Genomic DNA, 6,224 nt, shown 5'->3' on the forward strand with positions numbered 1-6,224 from the left:
TCCCCAGCCAGCAGAACGACCCGCCTGGGACTGGGTACTGCAGGTGTCCCACTGCAGCCAAGTATCCCAACGGGTGGATTCTCACCCGGCCTCTCCAGGCCCAGGGTTCCTGCCCCTGCCTCTCCTTTCCCAGCTGTCGGGGAGCCCAGCCAGGCACCTCAGCCTGATGACCCACACAGAGAGGGGTAGAGTCCCCTTCTGCTAGCCCCAAACGGGCCTCTTTGTGCACGGCCGCCAGGGGGCACCGCAGGACAGGGGGTGCTTAGCCCCCCTTGGCTGCGGGATCCGGGGCAAGGCCCCCCCAGCCTCAGTTCTTCATCCACCAAATGGGGGTGATAATAGGGACAGCCTGCAGACTTCAGACAATGGCTGGCTTCTCTTTCCTCCTTCCTTCGGGGGTGACAGTACCAGGAATGGGGCCCTCCAGCACAGGGAGAAGGCAGGGCAAGCGCCCAGGTGCTCTGCCCCCCCTCTTCCCTCCCTCCCTTCATCCAATAAACACTGATTAACCTACTGTGTGCCAGGCCTTGGGCATGGGAGCGCCACTTGGGCTTCCTTCCCACTGCAGGGAGGCAGCCAGGCACCTGGTACACAGTTGGCACTTAATCAATGCCAGCTGACTCGACTGGAAGGGAAGGTGGGCCTGGGGGAATGGTGGAAAGGCAGAGGCTCTGGGTTCGAATCCCATCCCTGCTATTTGAAGGCAGGGGCTGTCTGCCTCTGGGTATCAGCAGCACCTAGCCCACGGTAGGCATCTAATCAATGCTTCCTGCCTCGCCGGCCCAGGTGCCTCTGGTCTCCAGGGCCTATGGATCCCCCAAGCCCCCACCCCACTTCCCACCGTGACCTAGAACTAGGATCCCGGGAGGACCAGGTTCCTATCGGCCTAGGACGCTTAGCACGTGAGGCCTGGGGCACTTCACTTTTCTCCTGCGTAAAATGGATGCGCGTGACCCGCCCCCACGCGTCCCCCTTAGGGGTCTACGCTAAGCCCTCCCCCCCTCCACCCGCAATGGTCTCTTCCAAACCCCCCCCCCCCCGCCGGGCCGGCCAAGATCTCCGCCCACCAATTTCCAAATATGGCCATGCCCGGCCCGGCAATTGTCTCTCTTCCCCCCACCCCCAGACTTCAGGACCCGCCCCTCCATTTGCACGCAGGCGCGCTTAGGTAACGTTTCATGGGAAGGGGAGTCTGCACCCCACCCTGAAGCTCTGTCTTCACTCCCCACCCCATTTACATGATAGTTTCTCCCCCCTCACTCACCCAAACGGGGCCCCCCTCAAACCGCTCCCTCCCCTCCTACATCGTCCCGCCCGTCAGCCAACGGGCGTGCCCACCCCCTTCCCTCCCCTCAGCCAACGGGCGTGCCCACCCCCTTCCCTCCCCTCAGCCAACGGGCGTGCCCACCCCCTTCCCTCCCCTCAGCCAATGGGCGTGCCCACCCCCTTCCCTCCCCTCAGCCAATGGGCGTGCCCACCCCCTTCCCTCCCCTCAGCCAATGGGCGCGCCCACCCCCTCTTGCTCATTCATTGGTTCCCCATCCCCCGCGACTCCGTGAAAATGGTCTTTTCCACTACCAACGCCACGGGCCCCGCCCCCCCGCGGAGAAGATGGTCTCGCCCACTGCAGGAGGCGGCCCCGGCCGCGGAGAGAGGCCAAGTCTCCGCGCAGGGGACTCACCAGGGCCACGGCCGCCGCTCGCTCCTCAGCCCCCTTTTCGGCCCTTCACAGCCGTCTGGCAGCCCCCTCAAATCCCTCCGACCCCCCCCTTTCCGAATCAGCCCACACTTCCACTTTCCCTAGCTTGCCCCAACGGCACCACGTGACTGGGCTGCAGTGCGAAAGCGGCATCGCAACCTGCGCATGCGAACAATGGCTCTGGGCGGGAGGGGGACTGAGCATGGAGCTAAACCCAGTGCGCAGGCGCATCCGCTTCGGCGCACGTGGGCTTGACGTTAGGGGATTACTTGTCACTGATTCTTGGACCGCAAAGGCGGTGGCGCTTAGACGTCCTCGTGGGCATCCCAGCCCTGTTATAGATGGGAAAACAGGCCCAGGCGGGGAAGGGGGTTCCAGAGTAATTAGAATGCAGAACCGAAGAGTCCTTTAGAGATCCCGGAGGTCACCACACACAGTTACAGATGGGGAAACTGAGGCTCAGAAATGTCACTGGGATGTAGAGGTGGAAGGCTCTTCGAGTACCTTAAACTTGTCTTCCCTTCGGGGTCTTCTGCCCCCATTACACTGGTCCCATCACCTCCCCTGGGCTCCCTGCCTCTACTTCCTCACCGTTGTTCTGGAATTAGCCTACCTGACCCACCCACCACTCAAACTGAAACTGCTGGGGGGAGGCGAGAGCACATATATAAACATATATACATACATGCGTATATGGGTGGGTGGGTATGTGTGTGTGTGCATACAATATATATGTAATGAAAGGTAAATGGCACCTTCGGACCTCAAATGACATTGAAAATAACCATCAAACTATTTGGGACCATTAATAAAATAGAAAAGTAAATGCGTGGACAAGGCTAGATAAGCAAGAATGAGAAACAATCAAACCTAATTAAAGAAGTATTTCTGTGAGGAGCTAAAATCCTAGCTATACTGTCTAAAATATCTAATGAGTGGTTGTCAGTAAATTAGAAGCTTTAGCAAGAGTATTTAAGTATTTATTAAAGAACATTAGAATCTAATGATCAGAGAGAAAGGTAAAAATCTAACTATTTCTAAGAGACTCCATCATCTGACCTGCCCTGGGGAGGTCAGGAACAAAAAAGGACCCAACGGCCTCTTGTAAAACTGGGAACATCCTATCCACACATAGCTCCAAGCTGATTGGCTGGTAGCTTTGATAGACAGTACCCATGAGCAAACATCACTTCCTGACACCAAGGAAAATCCACATGGCTTGCCCTCAGACGCCTTCTCCTCATGGTGGATCTTTCCTACAATAACTCTCCAGCAGGTGGTGTCACTCTAGTCATTACATTTCTTAACCACTTCTGCGCTAAGCACTGGAGACACAAATGCAAAATATGACACAGTCTCTTCCCTCAAGAAACTTGCATTCTGACACTGAGAATGAAGACCAATAAACTTTAAGAACATAAACTAGTAGAAGAAGTTCTTAACCTGGAGTCTGTGGATAGATTTCAGAAAGTCTATGAAGTTGCAGGGGTGGGGGTATACATCTTTATTTTCATCAACCTATAGATAAAATGTAGTATTTCTTTCCATTGTTTTTGAAGCATTATTCTGAGAAGGGGTTGTAAGGGACTAAAATTCCAGCTAGTCTGTCTAAAATATTTAATGAGTGGTCGCCAATAATTTATAAGCTTTAGCAAGAGTTAGACTTTTAAGCATTTATTAAGGAGAATAAGAATTTGGTAAAGAGAAAGAGAAAGAGGCCTAGATTCAGCTATCTATCTCAGGGAGCTACAGTTCAGCTCCACTCTCCATGAGAGTCCTGGTGAAAGAGAAGAGTGCCAGCCTCGCCCCCTCTTCTTCCCACCAGCAAACGTTACTTCCTGATGCCAAAGAAAAGCCACATGTCTTGCCCTCAAGCGCCTTCTCCTCATGGCTGGGCTTTCCTACAGTAAGTCTCCAGCAGGCAGCATCATTGTAATCATTCCAGGGTTCACCAGACTGGTAAATTAGTCCATATCACACACACACACAGACACACACACACAATTAAACATCCCTGATCTAAAGGGAAAATGGCTAAACATGTTGGGGCACATTAATGAAATAGAATATTATTGTGCCATGAGAAATGATGACTGAAAAGGATTAAGAAAATTATGAGAAAACGTGAACTAATGAGGAGTGAAGTAAGGAGATCCAGGGGGAAAGTATATGCAATGACTACAATGATGTAAATCACAAAATAAATTAATTGAATGTGCATAATTATAATAGCCAAGCCCAGACCAGAATGAGTTGAGAAAACACATCTCCCTCCCTTCATGACAGAAATGGGGGCAAAAGGGGGTATGAGTGTGGATATATTGCATATGCTATCAGATACAGTGGATGTATTTGATTGGTTGTACAGAGGTGTTGGGATTTTTTTCTCTTTTTCTTTTTTAATCTTTGTTGTGAGGAAAGACTCACTGAAAATTGAGAGGAAGATGCATTCGGAGATGAATATGATGTAAAAATAAAATGTATCAAGAAAAAAAGAGAACATGAATGAATAAAAAACTCTTACAAAATTTCTATTCATCATAAAAAGTAAAGAATGCATTATCAACATGTCACATTTTCTTCATGGGCCAGAAATGATTTCCCATTCTGAAGAACAAAGCAGGACACATTCTTGTGATTTTTTTCATTATTCCTCCCCACATTAGATCTTGACCTTTGCCCCCCCCTCCCCACAGATGAACTTTCTGTTATTTTTACCCAGCCATGCTTCACTTTGCTAGTAACTCTCCAGCTGTCTCCTTGGCAACTCCCACCCCACCCCACTCCAGTTCTGAAACCATGAACCATGATCAAAGCAATTAAGCCATTGTTCCTGAATAAAGTGGATTGCTCTGCTACCCTGTGGCCCCATTCACTATCTCTTCAACTTAGCTGACCAGAGCTGGCTTTGCTTCCCTGGCCACCACTGCCTTAGAACGATAAGATCTAGCTAAAGTGGGAGTTAGAATTTCACTTTCTCAGCTGGTAAGCCACCCCACCAAGGAGAGGTCCCACCCTTGGGACTACCTTTCAGGGAGTCACTTCTTCTGGTAAGATACTTCCAAGAGGAGAGGGCACTGACAAATGACTCATGAATTGTGAGGAACATTCTGCCCGCTATCACACACACACATTCATGCCTGCAACACACACACACACACACACACACACACACACAATCCATCAAAACAAATCAACATATTGGCTCTATCTGAGAATGCATATCAATCTCCTTCATCTCTAGTCCACAATCTCTCTGGCAATCAGTAGGAGGTATGTTACATCATTAGGCTCTGGAAGTTACTGTGGTTCACTTTGATCTGAAGGATCTTTGAATCAGAGAGAGGGAGAGAAAGGGGATGGGGGGAGGTGCTCAGAGCCAGACCTGAGTGGAGTCCAAATCTGCCATTGGCTCACTCTGTGACCTTGAACAAGTCGTTTTTCTCTTAGGTGCAATGAGGGAAGGAGAGACTCAAGTATGTTTATTTATTCATCCCTTCATTGACCTTCCTGGATACCTCCTGAGAGAACCAAGGGGGAGCCCAGAATACCATCCCCTACTTGCCTTTTTGATTCCTGACTTCTCCGCCTGCTCGGGGCAGGTCTCCAACCATTCTGGGAAGGTTGTTAACATGTTTCTAACAAAATACAAACTTGCCAAAGAGTTGTTGGATGGCTTTTCTTTTGTGTTCCTCTCCTCAGCCCCTAGCATTGTGCTTAGAGCATAACGAGCACTTAATAAATTATTCTTTCATTTGTCCAGTCATTCTAGAAAGTAACTTCTTATTGTTTCGATTGTTGTGAAATTAGATTTGCAAATCAGTATGTGTAGTACTGTCATTTTTATTATAATAGCAAAGCCTAATCATGAACAATGAATGTCCCTTCCCTTATACAAACATAAATTAATAATGTATTGTTGTCTTCCCAATTATGATGTAAGCTCCTTAAAGGTAGAGACTCTTTTTACCTTTATTTTTTTTTGTTCTTGTTTTCATATCTTTAGCACTTAGTACATTATCTGGCTCATAATAGGCATTGTGATAAGCACCTACACAAAGCAAAGCACAAAGAAAAGCAAAAACAGTGCCTGCTCACATTCGTGCTCTCCTTCTTTGATACTCATTTCCTTCCAGATTTTTGTGATGCTGCTCTCTCCTCCCACCTAGCTGACAATTCCTTCTCACTTTCCTTGGCTGGATTCTCATACAGGTCATTTCTCTTAACAGTGGGTATCCCCCCCCCACCCCTGGGCAAAGATCTGTACTCTTTCCTTCACCCTCTATACTATTTCAACTGAGTTTTCATCCATTCCCATGGTTTCAACTATCACCACTTTGCCGATGATTATCAAATTATTTATCCAGCCCTAACCTCTCCATTTCCAAGCTCCCATCTCCAACTTCCTATTGAACATTTCAAACTGAATGTCTTACAAACAACTTAAATTCAACATGTTGAAAACCAAACTCATTATCTTTCCCCCCACAAACCCTCTCCTCTTCCTAATTTCCCATCATCCTTC

Source organism: Dromiciops gliroides, chromosome 3 (genome assembly GCF_019393635.1).
Source record: "Dromiciops gliroides isolate mDroGli1 chromosome 3, mDroGli1.pri, whole genome shotgun sequence".
Taxonomy (NCBI): Eukaryota; Metazoa; Chordata; class Mammalia; order Microbiotheria; family Microbiotheriidae; genus Dromiciops; species Dromiciops gliroides.